Below are 21,681 nucleotides of genomic sequence, written 5' to 3'. Positions count from 1 at the left end.
GAGGGAAGACGTCCTCCTGTGTGTGACCGTCCTGGGCCCGCCAGGGCGGGGTGCAGTGTCAGGACAGGGCTGGGTGCAGTGTCCTGGCACAAGAAACAGATCATAGGCTAAACCCAGGTGAAATCAGAAGTGACCCTTTCTAACCAGGTGCTGGTGGTGGCTCATTCCTATAATCCTAGCTACTCAGGAGGCTGAGATCTGAGGATTGCGAATCAAAGCCAGCCTGGCAAGGAACTCTGTGAGACTCATATCTCCAATGAACCACCAGAAAACTGGAAGTAGTGCTGTGGCTCAAAGCGGTAGGGTGCTAACCTTGAGCAAAAGAGCTCAGGGACAGCACCCAGGCCCAGAGTTCAAGCCCTACAACTGATTAAAAAGAAAAAAAGAAAAAGAAGTGACAGTTTCTGCCTCGCTTTGTGCAAGGTACCCTGGGGACACCAAGATGGAGCGGACCGCTGGCCCTGCCCCCGCTGCAGGGCCAGACATCGAATACCAGCAACTCTTATTGGCTGACCAGAGCCACGTTTATTTTTCAGTAAATATTTGAACAGTAAACTGAAGGACTGCCTTAAAAAAAAAAGTATACATCTGTCACCTAATTTATATGCATTAAAAAATCCACAGAGTTCAGACTCCGAGGTGTTAGCAAAGCTTTTCCCCTGGCGGCTGAGGCATTACACTTTTCCTTCCTCCCTCCTGCTTATCTCTCCTTTCTAATTTTCTCCAATAAACATGTGTTACTTTTGTAAATTGAGAAAAAGGGAGCAAGGGGGGATCAAAGCGCTGTTAAGTCAGACTGTGGTGAAGCGCAGACCCAGAGGCTCATTCTACAGACTGGCTAGAAAATCCTGAGCTGGTTGAGAAATTGAAATCAAAGGACAAAGTTACCGTCTGAGCTCCAACTCCAAGAAACTTAGAGGGGTTTGCCATTATCAAGAGGGCTGCAAGCGGGTTCGGCCTTCCATCTCTTGCACATTCCAGGCACGCAGCAAATGCTTGGTCTGACAACATACCCTCTGTGTAACAGTTCATGCTTTAATCTGGAAAGCAGAACTTGACTTTTTAAAATAACTATGTATGGCCAAGTATGGTGGTGCATGCCTGTAGTCCCAGCATTCAGGAAAGGCTCAGAGGTAGAAGATGGAGAGTTTGAGTTCATATTAAGACTGCTTCAAACAAACTCCTCAAAGGGTGACGACAGAGGCAAAGTGGAGTAGCTGTAGGAGATAGGGGTAGGCAGGCGGGTGGCGGGCATTGCCACATCCTTTCTCCCATGGGCCCTGAAGCCCAGGACAGCCTAGGTTGTTGGAGGTGGGACATGCACAGGGCCATCAGCCTTGGGGCTGAGCTGACCCTAGAGCTTTTAGGAAGGAAAAGAGGGGGAAGAGGGAGGGAGGAGAAGGGAGGAAGAGGAGCAGAGGAGAGGAAGAAAAGGAGGAGGAAAAGTCCTGTCTCTCTTTGGGATGCCAGGGCATTACAGTCTGGGTGGAAAATGTCCTTCGAAGCCCATGCATGAAAGGCTCAGGGGCCAGATCACCATGCATGAAAGGCTCAGGGGCCAGATCACCATGCATGAAAGGCTCAGGGGCCAGATCACTTTGGGAGGAAAGTGGCTGCTCTCTGATGGGCTCCCAATGTGACCCCGGCGGCTGGGTCACAGGTGGGGAAACTGAGACTCAGAGAGATGAGGTCATCCGCAAGATTGTGCAGGGCAGGAACCAGGCATCCACCCTAGGATCCCTTTGACACCAGGGACTTGTCCTGAGTCATGTGACCTGTAGGAAGCAGGAAGACGGGGCATCTGCAAGATTGTGCAGGGCAGGAACCAGGCATCCACCCTAGGATCCCTTTGACACCAGGGACTTGTCCTGAGGCATGTGACCTGTAGGAAGCAGGAAGACGGGGCATCTGCAAGATTGTGCAGGGCAGGAACCAGGCATCCACCCTAGGATCCCTTTGACACCAGGGACTTGTCCTGAGTCATGTGACCTGTAGGAAGCAGGAAGACGGGGCGGGAGCGGACAGAGGCACCAGCATTTCCTAGTCACAGAGCTCTGTGCGCATCTTCCCCTTGCTAGGGCTCTGCAGGGAAATTTATCCTCCTATTTCACCCATGTGGAAGGCTTGGAGTGTGTGTGTGTGTGTGTGTGTGTGTGTGTGTGTGTGTGTGTGTGTGTGTGTGTGTGTGTGTGTGTGTGTGTGTGTGTGTGTGTGTGTGTGTGTGTGTGTGTGTGTGTAAGAGCCTTCTCTGCCATGTGGAAGGCGTGTGTGTGTGTGTGTGTGTGTTCTAAGAGTCTTCTCTGCCAGAACCTGGAGAAGGAACTCAGCCCCATTTGCCCAGCCCCTCTTGCCCACAGCGCCAGGGAGGGGCATCGCAAACCTAGGGCCAAGACTTGCTTTTTTGTATGGTCCATGAGCTAAGCCTGGTTGTGGGTTTATAATTCCTTTACACAATTGTAAAAACAATTCAAAAGAAGAACAGTACTTGTGACCTGGGAAATTTAAGTGTCAGTGTGCGACAGCCACCCCATCGGTTTGCAGATTGTCTATGGCTGCTTCCCTGCTCCAAGGGTGAAGCTGAACACTGCCAGAGACCTAATGACAACGCTCAAAATGTCTGCTGCCTGTCCTCTAAAGAAAAGGACCCAAGAAATCACAGTTGAACAACAGAAGTCGGGCAACTGGGACAAAGACTGACCACTTTGAGGCTCCCTTCTGTGCAGTGGGGCCTGGGTAAGGTCAAGGCCCAGTGTGGATACCGTTCGATCCATTCATTCATGCATGCATGCACTGTCCCAAACTCCCAGAGCTCTGACCCTGCCAGGTGCTCTGCTAGGTGTGGGGACAGTGAGTCTGGTGGCAGATACACAGTGTGTGTGAAGAGCAAGTGGCAGTATGCAGGGACAAGACCCTTGGAGCCTGGACTTACACTCAGAAGAAAGAAAGAATCAGAACCAGACCAGGGCAAGCTCAGCTGGACCAAAGAACCCCCTGTGCCTGTGTTCCCCAATGCTGAGAGAGGCTGAGCTGCCCCCCCACCCCCACCCCCGAGGGCAGGACTGTGGAAATCCACATCAGTATCACACAGGATTTTAAGTCCCCTGCTTCTCCTCCATTCCCTGCTGCAACCCCACACCAGGCTGCCCCTGCACAAATGACCATCCGAGCAAGACAAATCCCATATTGCTCCAGAATGCCTTCTTTCCACATCACTGGTGTGGATGCATCCACGGGGGGGGGGGGGGCAGGGGGGAGGCGGGGAGCGGGAGGGATGGCCCAACCCACAGCTGCTACACCAGGATCCCTGCAGCTGGACAAACACCACCGTTCATGAGAAATGTCCACACATACACACACACTGATGTGTGCATTCTACAGGTGTAGGTGTACTTTTACACACACTCACACACACACCCACGAACATGCATATTTAAATGTGAATTGAGTACTTGTCAGTGTCTGTTAAGTGCAGGTACACGTATGCATATTTATTCTTATGGTTTGGGTAAATGCATGGTCCCTAAGGCAAGCAGTAGTAGGTGGGTTCTAAAGCGAGGTCTTTAGGTCATTGGGGCATGCCCTTAAAAGGTGCCCTCCTTCCCTCTCTCCCTCTTCCCCCTCCCCTCGGTGTGACTGCTTCCCACCACAATATACTGACTTCACCAGAGGCCCAAACCTCAGGGCGGACTAGGACATGAAGCTCCAAAACTCCAGAGCCACAAAGGCCCCAAGTAAACCTTCTTCTCTGTTTCTCTCAGTGGCCCGCGTCATTACGAAGCTGACCGTGATGTGTGTGGAGGGTCACTCTGGTGCATGCACACAGGCACGTCTGTTATGACTTTCCATGACTGCAGTCTGTGGTAGCCACCCGGGTACCAATCTCCCGCCTCTCATCCCTAGGTCGGCGTTCTGTCTACATTTCCCCAGGCCTTTGAAATGCTCCAAGAAGCCAATCAATTCTCTGCAGAGCGGAAGTTCAGGCTGCCAGGAGCGGGGAGAACTTGGGGGTGGGGAGGAGGTGAGTGCGCGCTAATGAATGGATCAAGGATCTTTTTCTTTTTGAGACGACATAATGTTCTAAAATTAGATTTGGGTAACAGTTGCCAAATTTTGTAACGATACTAAAAAAATTCCCCACCAAACTATATGTTTTAAATGAGTGAATTTGATGGTGTCTAAATTAGAAATCAATAAGGTTGTCTAAAAAAAATAAACAAAATTAGAAGTTCCACAAGGGTGGTTTTCTTGGCTCTGCCAACCAAGAAGCCCCATTTCTATAAGCTATGTCTTTGCCTGCCTTGCAGCAAGGAACATTTGGGTTCTTTCTTTCTCTCCAAATTTTGTAAGCAAGAACTTCAGGGCCTGGAGGGACGAAGGAGGCAAGACAACTCGGGTAGACACTGGAGGCAAACAAGCCACCAAAGGGTACCCCAAAGACTGGGGACACTGGACGGCTGGTGAGAAGGGGCCCTGCCACTTCCTGGTTGGGGAACTTGAGCATCCATCATGTCTCTCCCCCTCCCTGTGCAATGTGACTCAGGAGTCACAGTGGGTCCTGGAAACCCACCAGATTGGGATAGCCTGGATTCCTGGGCTTACCCTACAGCTACTTTAAGGAGACACAAACTTCAGAGCAAGGTGCAGAGGCTAGGAGACGGGAAGTGTGGTCTCCTGTGTACCTCGGAGGGAGCAATGAGAAGCAGAATCTGTTGTATTCTCTGTGCCAGAGTTTTGTAACTCACAGGAAAGCTTCTGGTCTGTCCAGCTGCACTGATTCAGAGCATCTTTTCCCAAAAGCTCACAGCTAAAGTGTCAAGACTGAGTTGGGAGCCTGGGATGGCCTGACTCCAAGTTCCAAGCTCTTGATTGCTAGGTTGATTGGGGATATTCATTACTGCATCAGACGTGTTTCCTATCCTAACTAAAAAGGCATGCAGAGAGGTTGGGACACTGAAGTCATTCAATAACTATCAGCTATGTATACAAAGTGGAAGAGACTACAAAACAGAGGGAGAGGGAAAGAGAGAGAGAGACAGACAGACAGAGACACAGAGACAGAGGCAGACAGAGACAGAGACATAGAGAGAGACAGAGAAAGAACATGAGCTAGGGTCAATATCCTACAGCAGCATCAGAGAAACCAAATTCCTTGGGATGGAAATGGCATTTTCTTTGGTGTTGCTCTTTCACAAATACTGCAGGATATGGACTCCTTCCCGCTTGTGCACAACTGGGTAGCACCATAATTTTAAAGAACCACAGGCAGATGGGAATCTTTCCTTGGTGAGATTCAATTCCATGTTTTTGTTCACTGTTTTCTCCGCTGCTTACAAATAGAAAGCAAGTCACCCCAGGAATGGGACCTTACTTCTCAAGCATTGGAGGAAAAAAAAAACCCAGAAAATAAATTCCCAGAGAGATTAAAAACATGAGTTCTGTGCCCCAAAAGGTTGTCATGTGGCAATGTTGTAGCTTCATGAGAAAGATGCACACTCGATGTAATCCTATTACAAATATTTCCATTAGTCTCCAAGCCTTACCTTGGTAATCTGTTTCAATTGAAAGTCCTGTCATTCCCCCAAAACCCAATTTAGAAGGGAGAGGAACAAAATAGAAGTTTGTGCCAATTTTCTCAGAGATGGGAAAAATTCCCACTGGAGTTCATCTGGGGTTCTGTCTCTCCTTAAAGCTCTTAACCGCAGGGCACCAGGCGAATTCTTCCCTAATGTTTGCCTGGCTATTCTTGCCCTCCCAGGCCCTCCAGCTTCCGAGATAGCTTCAAGGGCGAAGATACGGGATCTTCAGCAAATGCCCAGACAAGCTTTCTGACGCTCTGTAGAGGCTGGGGACGGGATGTACACAAGAGTTAGGACCAGCCTGGCTGTTCTCAACACACAGCCCAAACCCAGAGTCCAGCCCTCTGGAGTCCAGTGCACTAGGCTGCTTTCCTCTGCCACTGTGGAAGCTACTGGTTCATTTCAGGTACAATGAATGCCCAGGGGTGGGGGATGGGATGGTGGTATGGCACGCTGAGGAGAGGGAGGACAGAATTTAGCAGTACATGGGAGGTGGCTGCCTGGTCCACAGCCCAGGGGCTCTGTCCCTGCCTCTTGTTCAAGTGGAGTCGGTGCTGACCCCCCCACCCAGAGAGTTTCTGCTTGCTTAAAAATAAACCGAAACTAACCACTCTACACCTTGAGCCAGGCCCCAGATTGTTATTAAGTGGGGACTCACGCTTCTGCCCTGGATCCTTGCACTGTGATCTCCCCACCTCTGCCTCCCAAGCCACCAGGTTACAGGAATGCCCCGCCACGCCTGGCTGCCTCCAGACGTTTTTTTGAGCCATCACTGGCTGAATCTGCAGAGGGGGACTGTTGCTTCACATGAACTGTTCTGTCCTTTCTACGGAGCCTGCCCTTCCTCTATCATCTCATTGCTTCAAGAGTCTTTGAAACTTCCTGCCTGATACAATAATTGTGGCTGGTGTGTGTGTGTGTGTGTGTGTGTGTGTGTGTGTGTGTGTGTGTGTGTGTGTGTGTGTGTGTGTGTGTGTGTGTGTGTGTGTGTGTGTGTGTGTGTGTGTGTGTGTGTGTGTGTCTGTGTATTTTCACCACAGCTAGGGGGACTGAGGGGCCAGGCCTCCTGTCTTACAAAGCACGGTAGCTCCAGTCCCCATCTCCTCCTGGCCATGGTTAGTGAGGAGATGCACGGCTGGTAAGTGAATGGATGGCTGTGTTTCTAACATCTTGGTTGGGGAAACACGTTTTTGATCACCCACAAGTCAGAAGGAATCTTCCAGTGCCACCAGTGCTGGGCCCAGCAGACATCTTTTCTATGAAAATCTGGAGCTAAATGTCAAGGCTCACGGATGCAATCTCACAAATTCTTTCAATCAGGCAGCCCAGAAGGATTAGACTATGGATTATATTGGTTCCCCGAGTTATATATTAACACTCTTTTTGGCAGCCTGAAATAACATTTCTCTCCTTAGCCAATATCTTCTCCTTTCCCAGTTAGCAAACATTGAGGGTTATTATTTTCCCCTGAGTTGTCGATTTCAGCTCCAGTTCTTGCTTGGTATGTGCAGGCAAAGCTCTGCTTGCTTCGAGGATTCATAAATACCACACTACTGGCTGCAGGAATGCATGGCGCCATGCGTCAGCCAGGATGGGGAGCCTCCTGTGTAGAAGTAAAAGCCACGTATGTGGTATGGGAGAAAGGAACCTGTTACAGAGCTCTGCCAAGTGTGTGTGGGGGGGGGGGGGAAGGGAGGGAGAGCGGGGAACTAGAGATGCTGAACACTGTTTTTCTCCTGCAAAGATGGAAGCCAGAGAAAGGTCCAGGGGAAAGCTCCCAAGTTTTCAGAGTAAAATATAGGCTTAGACACTCCTAAGCTGAGTAACCTAGGCAGGATAATTAACGTCTCTGAGCCTGTTTCCTCTCCTGCCACATACCAGCCACAGGGAGTCACAGGGATGCCCAGTGTTTCATCCCTAAGTTACATTTAATGGAAATTAAATTAGATACTGTGTGATCTGGAGCTTTGCTGTAGAGACTCCAGGTCATGCAAGAGAAGATTTGACTAGGTGTCCTGGCACCCCCAGGACTCCCTCAAAATGACTAAAATGACTGGACCTCCTTTCTATTCAGCTCCACTTCTCCAGGAAGATCCATTCCTGTCACCACATCCAGTGCTCTTTGGAAAGTGCCGGCCCTGGATTCTGTCACAGAGAATCTCAAAAGCCAGTTGTGCCAGGCTTTCTTCTGGCCAATTTGTCGCAAGTAACACTGGTGACGTTAAGACTACACGTGTCATCAGTACTGCGACCAGCCAGGAAGACTCATTCTTTCCCTGCAGACAGGCAATAGAATGGCCAGGAGTGGCGACGCAGAGCAGTTTCCAAGTCTGTAGGATTCTGGAATCCTCTATTGTCATGGAAGCTTGCTCGGAGATGGGCAGAAGGGAAAAAGTGTTGGTTCAGTTCCTTGTGGGAAATGGGCAATAGTTAGTTGTCAGCCAGGGTCTATAATGGAATTACTAGGAAAGATTTTTTTTTTTATTTAAGCTAGAGAGAGAAAAGACATTCGTAAACCATCCCGTCAGTTGGCTCTGGGCTGTCATCATCCCAAAGCCCCCACATAATTCTAATGGTGAGCCCAGGGCAGGGGCCGCTGGAAAAGCTGACATCATTCCCTTTGACTCAGTAATGGGAAAAACAAAAGCAAAGAACAGACCAAACCAAACCAATACAACACAACACAACTCATTCTCTTTCGCATCCTTATGAAAAATGATCCCAGTTACTTCTGTTCTGCATGTTTGTTTATAAAAAACACTTCCACCCTTACATGCATTTGATCCAGCTCCTGGAAACGGCTCTGTGAAACAGAGTGAAACAAGGTCAGTCCTCCCATGCAGCAGATGAAGGAGTGGGGCGCAAAGCCCCAAACACTGGCCCATAACCACCCAATGCCCCATGGGGACAGACACCAGGCTTTCTGATCACAAAACCAGGAGGGCTACTTCACGGGAAATAGCCAAAGAGCGTTAAGACCTTTAAAGAAAGTCAAGCCCATTCTTTCACTATAAGGAAGCTGTCCAAGGGACCTACCTTTGGTACCTGACCCCAAAGGATGTTCTTTCAAACCACACCAAGGTTTCAACTCAGGGCTCACACTTGCTTGGGTTGGTGCTCTACCACTTGAGCCATGCCTCCGATCTATCTTTTTGTTGGTTAATGAGCTGGAATTTCTCAGACTTTCCTACCCAGGCTGGTTTTGAACTGCAATCCTCTGATCTCAGACTCCTGAGTAGCTATGTTGATCAAAAGTTTGGTCAGGAGAGAGGCCAAGATGTGTTTCTGAGAGGGAGATGATCCTGAAATCAAGTGCAGGCTTCTGGTGTAGCAAGGAAGGGGCTGAAGTCTAGCCCTCCATCTGCTCCCAAAAGCCCCAGCTGCCTGCACACCACCACCCCACCCAGGCTGTCACTCTGCTGCTTTCCTGGAGTGGGTTAAACCTCACCCCCTTGTGCTCTTGTTTGAACTACTGATTTGCTTAGCAAACATTTTCTCTATAAATAATGAGTAAGTACACAGCAGCCTGCTGCTGATGAATTGTTATGAGTTGGGAGTTAATGGGGTATAAAGTAAGTAACGAGCAGGCTTGTTTTCACTCTGCACCCCTCAATTCCCCATCATCCTTGGGAGCAGCACTGAACAACCTTGGAATTAAATTAGTGTCTTCTCTCTGCATCCCTCCCCATCACCCAAGACCACCCAGGGCTGCCTTCTACCCCACCTCCCAGGCTGAGAACTAAGCCACTCCCCACCATCCTTCCAGAGTACCTCACTCCCCATTTTAGTACAGAGTTCCACAAAGTTAGAACCAAAGGGCAGGAAATGAGCACAGTGGGCTAGATTCTAATGCTCTTGCCTGTACTGTCTCGCTCTCCCTGCACAGTCTGTTTTCTCTGCTTCTATGGGCGTGCTTCTGATCCATGGCGGGTGACTTGCCAGCAGTCTCATCATTCTCCATGCTCTGCCTCACCTTGGTGCCTTGCTGTGAGTAAGATGCACTACCTGCTTGAATTGTGCCCCTAGAAGAAAAGTCTCCTTTCTTGGACTGGCCTGATAGAAACCAGCACCTCAGCAGCTACTTGCTGATGGCTCGATTAATGGGTGGGTGCACAGATGAATGGATGGATGGGTGGATGAATTAATAAACAGATGGGTAGGTGGGTGGATTCTGGATGATGGATAGACCGATGGGTGGATGAATAGATGGGTAGGTGGATGGATGGATGAATGAATGGATGGGTGGACCCTGGATGAATATGGGAAGTTGGGTGGATACTGGATAGATGGATGGAGAGGTGTTTCAATGGTAGTTGGATGAATGGGCAGATGGGAGGTTGGGTAACTATTAGATGGATAGATGAGAGGACACGCAGGTACACTGGAGAGTGAACACATAGGTCGGTGGACAGACAGATGGGTGACAGATGGATAGACAGGTAAGGGGAACAGGATGGATGGATGGATGGATGGATGGATGGATGGATGGATGGATGGATGGATGGGAGGATCCGTGGAAAATGGGGAGGTGAGTGGAATACTGGATGGATGAACGGATGGGTGGATAGGAGAATGCACAGGAGGCTGGAAGGGTAAGTGAACACATAGGTCGGTGGATAGATAGGTGGACAAACTGGAATGGATGGATGGATGAATGGGTGGGAGCACCAGTGGCTAAATGGGTAGATGGATGGGCGTATAAAGTGGAGGGGGAGGGAGGGGGACAGAGATGGATGAACTGATGGGCATGTGTGAGTGAGTAAGCATGCATTCCATGTTGACCCATGCTGGGTCAACACAGGCGGGGACCAGGAGGTAGATGGCTATTCAAGGATGATTATAACCCTTTCCCAAACACTGGGACAGAGAGCTGCAAAGGGGAAGCTGTCTGCAGGCACAGGGCGGTAGAGGAAGAGCCTTGCTTGAGGCTGGCATGCCTGGGGATGGGCGGGGGGGGGGGGGGAGTTGAGGTTCATGGAGAAGATGGAACGAATGACAAGACCCTGCACCCGGCTGCAGTCCTAAGAGCTGTCAAGTTGCTTGGACAGAAATCAACCCTAGTGATCAAGGGACGCTGACAGTCTCCAATCGTCTACAAACAGCTCCCAACAAGTCCTCGGAGCGTCCTTGATCTGGGCCTGCCAGTCCCTGCGGGCTGTGCTAATAATGATCATGGAGGGCCGGGCGCAGCTGAGGAAATTCTGAAGTTGCTGTAACCCCCTCCCCTGCCTTTGAAGAGGTCCGATCTCTCCCCTCCCTCACCCGCCTCGGGGTCTTTTGAACACCTAGAAGAAACGGAATCCTCTTTTGAAGAGGACTTGGAGACAGACCTTTTGATTAAAAAGTAGGAGCAACTTCTCAGTCCCATGTCTTTTGGCAGTTGTCAAAGGGAGAAGTTGTTGTGAGGGTTGGCGGGGGTGGGGGGGGCGATAGGGGGGTGGAGGGGAGGGCCTGCTTCTCATCCTGGGTCTCAGAGCAAAGGCAGATTGTCCCTGGAGACTGCAGAAGGGCTGAGCCCCAAGGAGGGAGGGGGAACCTGCAGGGGTCTCTCCAATGGCAACTTTAAATGTGGGTCACTGACAACTCAACCAGAAAGTTCTCCTCACTAACGAGGTGCTCCTGGGAACTCATTGCCCACCCCCCACCCCCAAATCTCAGCACTGTGGTTTTGACTTTACCTGGTCACCGGGAAAAGCCCACTGTGGTCAGATTAGTGATAGGTACAGAATTAGTGTCTTGCCAACTACTATTATTACTTCATCATTTCAAGACCACTCCTCCCTCTCCTCTCTCTTTATAGTTTTCCCTTTCCCCATTCGCTTGCTCCTCCTGGCTGTGCAAGGACAAGATGGATGCAAATGCCGAGGCTTAGAGAGTTCAAGTGACTTGTCTAAGGTAACACAGCCAACCACTGATTAAGCCCGAACACTACCCCCACAGCACTGAAACCCCACATCCACCAGCACTGAGGCAACAGCTGTGGACCTAAGTCTCCTTTCTTGGGGCAGGGCTAGCAACAATCACAGCTGTTATTAACCGAGCTCCTGGTCAATCTGAGTGCCTGTAAGTGCATGAACCCATTTGATCTTCACCTCAACCCCACAAGGATGGGTGAGATTATTATCTCTGAGCTCTGCATTGTTGCACAAGCCTGTTTTCCTCCTGCAAAATGGGGACAAGGATTGAAGGATGAATTATCTGTAAAGTCCGGGAGCCTGGTCTATAGTAATTGTCCAATAAATGCATCTCCTCCTGATGAATGTTCAAACCCTCCCATCGCTGGGCACCTATGGCTCACACCTGTAATCCTAGCTCCTCAGGAGGCTGAGATCTGAGGCTCGTGGTTCAAAGCCAACCCGGACAAGAAAGTCTGTAAGACTCTTCTCTCCAATTAATCACAAAAAAACCGGAAGTGGCTCAAGTGGTAGAGTACTCATCTTGAGCTGAAGAGCTCAGGGACAGTGCCCAAGCTCAGAGTTCAAGCCTCATGACCAGCAAAAAATAAATTAATAAATAAATAAATAAAAATCAAACTCTCCTCCCCCATGTCCTGCAAAAACAGTTCAGCCAAGCGACTGGCAAGCCTTCCCTTCCCTTCCCTTGTCTCAAATGACAATGGTGACTGGCCAGCCACGTCTGGTTTGGACAACAAGCCACTGGGTCCCCAGAGGGGACGACTCCTGGGAACCGATCCCCTTCCCGCCTCCAGGGCCCCGTAGCTGTTCTGGTGATGAGGGTGGGAGTTTGTCTTGGGAGCGGGTCCTCCAGCTGTGGCTCGGCCTGTCCCACTGTCGTTACAGTGCTCTGAGCGTCCCAGTGCCCATCTAGTGAGGAGGGCGGCGAGTTCCACTCCCACCCTGACCCCGCCTGCAGCAGATGGGCTGGACCGTCACGTCCTGGGGCAGGTGCCCAGACATCCCCACACAGCGAGTGGAGGGCCGGCGCCATGGGAAGGCTGGCAGGTCGCCGGGGGGACCTCGCCTGTGCTCTCCGTGCCAGCTCTTAGAGCTGAGCTACTGCCTGGCCAGTCCCGGCTCCACAGACGACAGGCCCCGCCCTTCCTCGGGCCCGTGGGGCCTCACTCGCAGTGCTTGGTGCCCCTCGCAGCAATCTACCATACTGCTCCCCCAAGGCTGCTGGGTCTCAGTGCATGGCAGGAGAGGATTGTTACAAGCCACTGAACCAACAGCTCCCAGTGGGCCGCAGAGCTGCTGGGGAGCCAGGCGGGTGGGCAGGTGGGGGAGGACAGAGCCAATCCACCTTTTAGAACCATTAGATACCCAGATCTGGGGCTCAAAGCACCCCATAGCAACAGGTGGTCCCCAGTCTTATATCTACTTCTGGGTAGTAGATATCCACGGGAGGGGGGGGTGGGAGGGAGGGAGCCGCAACAAATCTAATTTTCTTTTTAAACAAGCCTCTCGTTTCTGAGTTGGCCCCAACTCTCTAAGCACCTATTTGGTCAGACTGAGACTCTCAGAGTCAGTCGGTCAGCCCGTCCATCTGTCCTCCCTTCACCTTTGTCTTCCCTTTCACCCACACCGGAAGATGTTGCTCACACTGCATATATTAATACCCAGATTGATTTTCCCCATGCCAGGCATTATAAGATTTATCTAGGCCCGTGGTTCCCCATCGACTGAGGAAGTCAATGTCCCAGCGGTCAATCAATCCTGATCTCCCCTAAGACACAGAGTCAATATCTATTTATTATTTGATTTATGGGCTTAATTATCTTAAACACAATCAGACAGGGGACAAAGCCAAAGCTGAGCAGTGGCCAGCCAACAGGATCTGAGTTGGAGACTCATGACACTGAACCCCAGTATCCAGCGAGTTCCCTGGGCAGAGAACAGCCCTGGCCTTGTTTGGGTCAGTCACCGTCCATGCTCACTTGTCGCCCTGGCCTGGGGTTGGCCATGGGAGACAGGAGAGAAGGGACAAATGCCAGGATTTCAATCCACACCTGCCATCAACTCATGCCATAAGACAGGCAGGTCTGGAGGCTCAGATGATGAACTTGAGTCGGAGATAAGACAAAGTTTATTGTCGGGGGGGGGGGGGGGAGGGGGGGAGGGGCGGAGGGGACACAGCACTCAGCAGGTCCCGGGGTGTCTACAGGGTGTAAGGGTGTAAGAGGGAATTCCGGAGCTGATGTGTGACTAGGAAACAGAAAAGAGACGCAGAGTCTATTTCCTCTGGGCTTGGATCCCACGTCGCCCTTCCTAGCTTAGAACCCTGGGGCGAAATTGTTAGGAAAAGCTGGCTTGTGCAGAGTGATCAAGGTTCATGCACAGGCAGGGTTTTCTGTCTTTTGAGTCACGGTCCCCACTTCCCCCACCCACAGGCGCAGACATGGAAACGCAGGGACGGCTGAAACTTCACAAGGTTCTTAATTACAACATTCCCTCCTCCCGCGAGGGCCCCGAGCCTGATCGTGGTTTCACTGCAGCCTGTCAGCGGCGCCAAGGAAAAGTGTCCTGGGCTGTGGAACACATGTTGCCCACGCACGCCTCCAGAGCACGGGAGTGCGGCCGGCTATTTTTAACCTGGGTAAACAGTGGAAAGTGTTGAGGACACTGAGTGTCCAGGCCCCCCACCCGCTCACGGCCGCTTTCCCCAAAAGGAGCTGTCCTGCCAAAGCAGCTTCTAGAATACATACGTGGTCCCACACCAAGTGTCCACTGCGCCTTTGGACAAGAAAACACATGGGCAATCCTAACGGCAAGTTCTTCCGTGGCAAAGGAGGCCCCAAAAGAGGATCAATCACAAGGTGGCCCTCCTTCAGTTAGATCCCTGGATGGCTTTCCTCCCGGCCTTAGGGGGAAAAGATTCAAATTCCTAATTCATAAAGTCCTTTCTGACTGTCTCCAGCAACTCCCAGGGGAGCCCATCTTGTTTTCTGGAGCCTCTGGGCCTTTGCACGTGCTATGTTTTCTGTCTGGAACAACACTATCTTCTTACCTATCTGGCTATTCCCTGGGTGGACACAGGACCAGCCCTGGGTCCACACAGCCTCCTATGGTCCTACAGAACCCCACTGGAGAATCATCTAGTGAGCCTCAAGAGGACAAAGGTCAGGCCTTTCCCCCTCTATTCATAGCACCACAGAACCTTTAGCACAGTGAGTATCTGAGATACCAACACTCAAATCACCGGCCCTTTGCTGTGCCCCTACAACCGACACTACCTCAGTGGCCTCTCCATCAGCCCCTAGCCAACCTTTCCCATCTCTGCACCATTTTCTTTAGTCCCAGTCATGCTCTGAAATTCTAATTTAAATAGTGCTGCAGATTACGGCTACACTCACCCAAAGGAGCATGCTGGAGGCGTACTTTTTTTTTCATTCATTCATTCAACAAATACAAATGGAGCATGTGATCTGTGTGCCGGGGAGAAGCCAGTCCAGTGGGGAGGCTCTGGCTTTCCTGGGGCTTTGTGTTAAGGTGAGGAGGGGAAACAGCTACATCACAAAGCAAGCAAAACAGCAGGAGGACCATATCACTCTGATCCATGGTAACTTGGCACTAAGGCAGAGAGCCAGGCAGGGTTAGAAAGGCCAGAGGTGGGAGGTGGCAGGCGGGTGCATTTGGGGTGGGTTGTCTGACTCTCTGCTGGTTGCTTCTTTCACAGCCTAGCTGCTTCTCAGCCCCCTTGCAAGCCAGGCTTGGCTCGACCCTCTATCCTAGGACAAACTTCCTGGCCTCCCAGAGGGCCTCAGGCTCAGCTAGAGCCCATGGTTTCAGTGTCCACGTCCACCCCGATGACTCACACGTGGTTATTTCCGGCCCCAACCTTTCAGTTCATCCCGGAGACCAATTTGCCACATTCGACAGTCATCCACACTAAGCCTAGAGCTTAGAGAAATGAAGTCACTCAGCTGAGCTGGGATCAGAGCTGGGACAGGAAGCCAAGTCCTGAAACTCCGGCCATCAGGCTGCATCCCGGGCCATCTCAAGAAACACAGCCATGTTTGGCACTTGAGAGAAAAAAAATGTCCTATGCTCTTTATTTCGATAATGCCATAGTAATTACTATAGCAACAAGAGAGGGAGGACTTAGGAGCATCTATCTGTAGTTACTGGGAGCTCTGGGAACTATTTCCATAGATCTCTTGTGGTTAGCCAGTCCTAGGGCTTGAACTCAGCCTGGACACTGTCCCTGGCCTTTTTCACTCAAGGCGGCATTCTACCACTTGAGCCACAACTCCACTTCCTGGGTTTTTTTTTTTTGGTAGTTCATCAGAAATATGTCTTACAGACTTTCCTCTCCAACCCTGTCCTGGGTTGGCTTTGAACCGTGATCCTCAGATCTTAGCCTCCTGAGTAGCTATGATTAGAGGTGTGAGTCACCAGCTTCCAGCTCAAAAAGGAAATTTTTTTAAGGTGATGACAGGCGTTGCCCCCAGTAATGGAGAATCTTGGGGATGTGAGCCATCTTGGTGGCCCTGAGCAGAAGTCTTCCATTGGTCATCTGATTGTGAACTGTTTATCAACAAGTACAGACATAACATCTGTGCCCCAAGCTAATGGAGACCATAAGGGGTCCATTTATAACATTTCCTTCACAAAAGTCCCCAAGCCGCCGTTTCATATTGCCACACAATTAAAGAGAGCTGCCGACAAAAAACTCTTTTCAGCTGTGATTTATAAAGGGAAAGCAATTCAGCTTTTATGGACAGAAAAGGAAGCCAGCGCCACTGGATGATAGGAGCTGAAATCTTCGTGTGTTCAGTTACCCCTCCCCCTCCACTCTTGTATATTATATTTAGGACAATCAAACTTGTCCAAAGGAGATGAGGGGGGCAGGAGGAATAAATCAGAAAGACACAAGTACAAGTTACAGAAGAAGAAAAAAAAAGAAAGAAAGAAAGAAAGAAAAGCCGGCCAACATCTCATCCAGGCTCTGAGCGAACCATCCTCGTGGAAGGCAGGGCCCTCTCCGCGCACTTGTCTGTCGGCTAACGATGGTGCCATGGTGGCACTGTATTACGGAGCACAGAAAAGAAGGATGGATTCTTGGAAGTGGGAATGAATAGCGGTTGGGCAGCACAGCCCCTGGTGTTCCACTGGGTTTGAGCAGCTGTACAAATGCGACGCGCAGCGTTTCATTTACCACATTTGGGAGGGGGCTGCCTGTCATCCCTGTGGACAGGCCATCCTCCGTGACAGAAGGGGCTGTCAGACTCCACGGCCCCAGGGAGGCAGAGCCTGCTCGCCCTCTCCTCCCTTCTCCCTGGGCACACAGCCTCAATCGGATCCCAATGGGATGCTTACCTGAAACCCCTGGCCCTGGGAAAGCGTTCTGATGACGCTGATACACAGGAACCAGCCAGACTTCTTCCTAGGTGGGAAGTGGCCCCTCCTTCCTCACCCACTTTTCCCATGCCTGCACCCTTTATTGCCATAACTGAGTCTTGACACGTGAAGCCAGCAAGCCAAGTAAAAAAGGTACCAGGAAGCCCAGGAGCAGTCAGAGTGCTTACTATTTAAAATTAAAAAAAAAAACAAAAAACAAAAAACAGAAAAAACAAGCCTTGCTCTGGCCCAGTGCAGTGGCTCACTCCTGTAATCCTAGCTACTTGGGAGGTGGTGACTAGGAGGACTGGACTTCCAGGCCAGTCTAGGCAGAAAACTTCTTTTCAAGAGACCTCATCTCACCAATAAGAAGCTGGGTGTGGGAGAGCACCTGTCACCCCAGGTCTGCAGGAGGCAGACATAAGAGGATAGAGAGATCCTGCTTGAGAAAGAAAGCCAAGTGGGCTGCAGGCACTTGCCTAGCAAGCCCGACTTTAATCCCCAGAACAGCAATAATAAATAACCCCAAAACAAAACCAACCCCCAAACTAGCTCTTGTTTTCCCAGCACAGTAAGATGCTCTCCAGACCCTTTGCCAGGGCCTGTGAAGAAAATGTAATTCACTGCCTGGCTTTCTGCAGCCCTTTTCCTTTCCTCATCCCTTTCCTTCTTTCTGGCCTTCAAACTTGCTGCCCCTGCCTGCCTCAGGGCCTTTGTAATTGCTGTACCCCTATGGGATCTGTTCTTTGCTTCTCAGCATGACTGGCTCCTCCTCTTCGGTGGATCTCAACTCCTATAATAACACTAGGACGCCTAAGATGCCTCCTCTAGAACCTGTCACTGACCATCCGTCGCCCTATTTGTGTCCTTTAAAGTAGGCATCATGTTCATTTATCTTGCTTGATCAACTTTCCCCAGAAAGTCAAGTCCTGGTATAACCTGGAGGTCCTGAATTCTGAAGGTCCAGCCTACAGCCTGGCACTAGGTCCAGCTCTGATAAATGCCCGTGGAAGGCCCACCTTAGCACTGCAGTGTGTAAGAGACCCAGGAAGCCCTGCTGGGAGAGGAAGGGTTAAACACTCCAACACTCCAGGCTCTCTCCCATTCTGGACCCAGACACTCACCTCCCATTGCCAGGGGGTGTGCAAGGTGTGTGGGAAAGACCCTCTCCAGAAGCAGAGAAGCGTGCTAAGGATGGGAAGTAGGAAGGTGTTTCTCTACAGCAGTGGGTCTCATGCTTGAGTCAGAGTCCCCTGACTCAAGCCGGGCCAGAGGCATGAATCCGCAGAGAAGGCCTGCAGGCCACCAGAATTCCTGCCTGCACCCACGTGAGGCTTCAGAGGGTTTGTTTTTAAAATTTCCTTCATAATTAAGTATTTCAGTTTTACTCATTTGCCTCAATGACTTGAAGAGCTTGAGCCTTTAGAATAACTGGTTTTTGGAGGGGTAGGGAACAAGGTCTTGCTGTTTAGCCAAGGCTAAACTTGCAATCCATCATCCAGCCTCTGCCTCTTGAGTGGGAAAGCACATTCTTAAGTAACTGCAATTCTGGGAGACAATTCTGGGTGCATGCATGTGTGTGTGTGTAGCATTCACAAAAGTACACACACAGCTGCAAATCAAAAGTACAAATTCAAAACTCAGGTCTGGTAAGCCAGTGGTCCTGGAGCTGGTGTGTGTGTGCAAAGGCTGAATCTTTCTAAGAAAATTCCAGAAGAGTCCAGGCTACAAGCAGCAGCTACGAGCCCTGGGCTCTGGGACCACGTCTTCCAGGTGATGCTGAGCCTCCCAGAGGGGCAGAGCTCTGGGGCCTGGGAGCTGTCACTGACCGCTCTGGTTCAGGCCACCACCTGACAAAGGATGGGCCAGCCCAGAGCCCAGGGGTCCATCTGCTCCATTCTCAGGTCTGTGTGACTTGGTTTATGACCTGGGCCAGGCCTCCCTCTGCCTCTCAGGTCTGTGCTCCCACACAGTGATCAACAGGAGAGGAAAAAGGTCTTGAGAAGTGAAGCCTCTACTTCTTTTATTTCCAAGGCTCTGTGTTCAACCCACTCATCCGCCAGGGCTGGGATTCCGGGGAGAAGTTTGAGGCCCTGCCACTTTCAGCCTTAACAAAAGGAGGCATGAGAAGAAATAATTCCAAGCCTTGGCCAGGCCCAGTGTTTCTATTTCCTTTTCAGGGAACTAGAGCATCATGAGCTTCCTGATCAATCTTCCAGGAAGACTCAGGGCAGCTCCATGCTCCTTTAGCTCTACCTTTAGTGGCCACGAGGGTGCAGTTTGGTTTGAAAGGCTCCACCTACAAATGGACTTGATGCATTAGGTCAAAGGAGATACACTGGGCAGATGACTGCCCCCAGTGACAGCCAGGCCCTAACCCCTGGAGGGATGAATGCAACTTCAAGCATAGAGCTGGATGTTGCAGGTGGGTCCTGAACACAGCCTCAACCCATTGGTCCTTCTAGCATGGAGCCAGGGGCTGGATGAGCTGAAGCAGATGATAGGACCATGGAAACCAGATGTTCTGTCACTGAATTCCAAAGGAGGATGGGGCAGGAAGCCATGGAATGCGGGACTACCACTTCCAAGGCTGAGAAAGGCAAGAAAACAGACCTGCTTCCAGAATTTGGGGAAGAAAATGCAGTCCCAGCTAGATTTTAGTTTAGTGACCCACTCAAGACCTTCAGAACCACGAAGGGAAGGCAGTTTGCTAGGAAGGGGACAGGAGTAGCTCCTGGAGACTGTGTTTGGAGTACCATGCACCCACTGGGGATCCAGAGAGACACCCCCCCCCACCAACACACACACATTTTGAGAAGCACCACCTCCCAGCTGCTCTGTCTCATCTGCAAGCACAATCTATGTTCAGAGAACCCAAGTTTTGCTGGTGTCAGCACAAACGTTCACTCTCACCTGCTCTTTTTACAGATGTGGAAACTGAGGCCCAGGAATCCTGCTCCCCACCCCCCTGCCCCCGCCATCTACCCCTGCAGCTGGGAGGAAGGGCGACAGACGCTTCCATTCAACTGTCTCATTATCAGCTTTTCCAATTCTATTTGGTGTTTTTAACACAAGCAGTTGCACAGCCTGTCGATAGCTTTGTGATCATTCCATAATGACCCAATCCTGCAATCACGCAGCCGCTCTGACTCCAACTGCATTTGTGGAGAGAGTAACTGGGTAACTTGTGGGTTGTTACCCCCATTCCCCAAGTGCCATCCACAGTGCAAGACAAAGAAGCTAATCTTAGAAATACTTGTTAACTTCAATGCTAATTGCTAAGTCACTGGCTAGAACATGCCATTCAATGGATCTGAAACATGCCAGGTAATTATCTGGTCTTATGCACCCTGTAAAATAAAACTGGGGTCCAAAATGTGTCCCAGTTGGTTGGCTGGCACCCAACCACCGACCTCTGCCAGTCACTCATCCGCATGGAAGCAATTAATCAAATTACTCAAATATTTGGTTGCAATCAGATGTTCCAAGGACAAATCTAGATGGCCAACAAGTGGGTAGTTGTGAATGGGCGCGCAGAGCCCTTCCCTCCATCAACAGATAACAATACAATCAGAGGACATAAATATCACTTTTTTTGGGGGGGGCAGCTCATCTGGCATCCTCACACAAAATACCAAAACACTTCAGAGACCAATTACATGTCCCAGAGCTGCAGAGCCTTTATGGTGGTGCCAGGAAAAGGCCGGGCTCTTTGTGAATCTGTAGGTAGAGGCTGCATGTGGGGAGAGGGCTCGGAGTTTGCACAATGGGGGTGTGTGAATGCAGCTGGCAGGCCGGCTGTGCAACACATTTTCATAAGGACCACTCTTTTTTCCCCAGGGGTGGCTGCTAACTGGGTCCATCCATTTCCAATTAGCCAGCTCTTAGGAAGGGGAGGGGGGAGAGAGGCAAGGGTCTGTGGTAAATGTTGGGGTGGGGGGGAGATTAGAGAACAAGGAAACAGGAGGTCCTTAGAGGGGTCAGGAAATAATTTATTTCAAAGGTCTAATTTGGGGGGGGGGGAACAAAGCAGAGTTAACAGAGCAGAAAGTAAAGAGATGCCAGAGAGGAAGCTGGAGTACCAGCTTAAGGTGGGAGCAGCAGGAAGGAAAACAGGAGTAAGGGAAAGCTGACTTTCCAACCAGACTTCTGCATTCCAAGTAAAGGGCTCCTGACTTCCTCGATAAGATGAAGAAAGGAAGCTAAGAGTCTCACTGGAAAGGGTGTAGAGCTGGCCACGGACAGTCCACAGATCACCTGTCATGCTACGGCCACCGACCTGCCCCAAGGCACTGCCTACCTTCCCACTCAGGGGCTCATTCTCTGCGCCCAGGAAAACCACCTACATCACTCTGGCCAATGGGTGGATGCAAGGTAGCATATCACAGCAGAGACCTGGACATCTTGCCATACTTGGGGACCCTCGACCTCCGTGGGAACCAGCCCCAGACTCTGCTACTGGGGATACGAAGCCCCGTGGATCAGAACCAAGGCACCAGCGGACAGGTGTGCAAGGGCATCCAGCTTCCTCTCTACCAGCCAGCCAAACAGCCCCCTATGAGAGCCCACTCACTGAGCCCAGCTCAGGCTGGAACCACCCACAAGACAGAAAAGCCTCTAGTTTGGGGTGGGGATTTTGCTACTGAGCTTAGACTACCTCATGAGGGCAGCCCAGACACTGCATTCCTTACTTGAGAGTCGCTTCTCCCCTGACATATGAGCAAAACCCTCAATCACTTACATAAACTCGCCATCCCGGACTCCAGTCAACCCACCATCTACAAAGTCAGTGGTGACGGATGACAATG

General features: G+C 50.7%; 1 protein-coding gene across 1 annotated transcript in view; it reads right to left on the bottom strand.

Moving 5' to 3' along the window:
• Ksr2 (kinase suppressor of ras 2) overlaps window positions 1–21,681 on the bottom strand; it is a 197,574-nt gene that overhangs the window by 17,675 nt on the left and 158,218 nt on the right. The window lies entirely within an intron of this gene.

This window comes from Dipodomys spectabilis, unplaced genomic scaffold (assembly GCF_019054845.1).
Source record: "Dipodomys spectabilis isolate Male_0828 unplaced genomic scaffold, ASM1905484v1 ptg000499l, whole genome shotgun sequence".
In the NCBI taxonomy this organism is placed as follows: domain Eukaryota; kingdom Metazoa; phylum Chordata; class Mammalia; order Rodentia; family Heteromyidae; genus Dipodomys; species Dipodomys spectabilis.
This window is presented reverse-complemented; position numbering and strand designations above follow the sequence as displayed.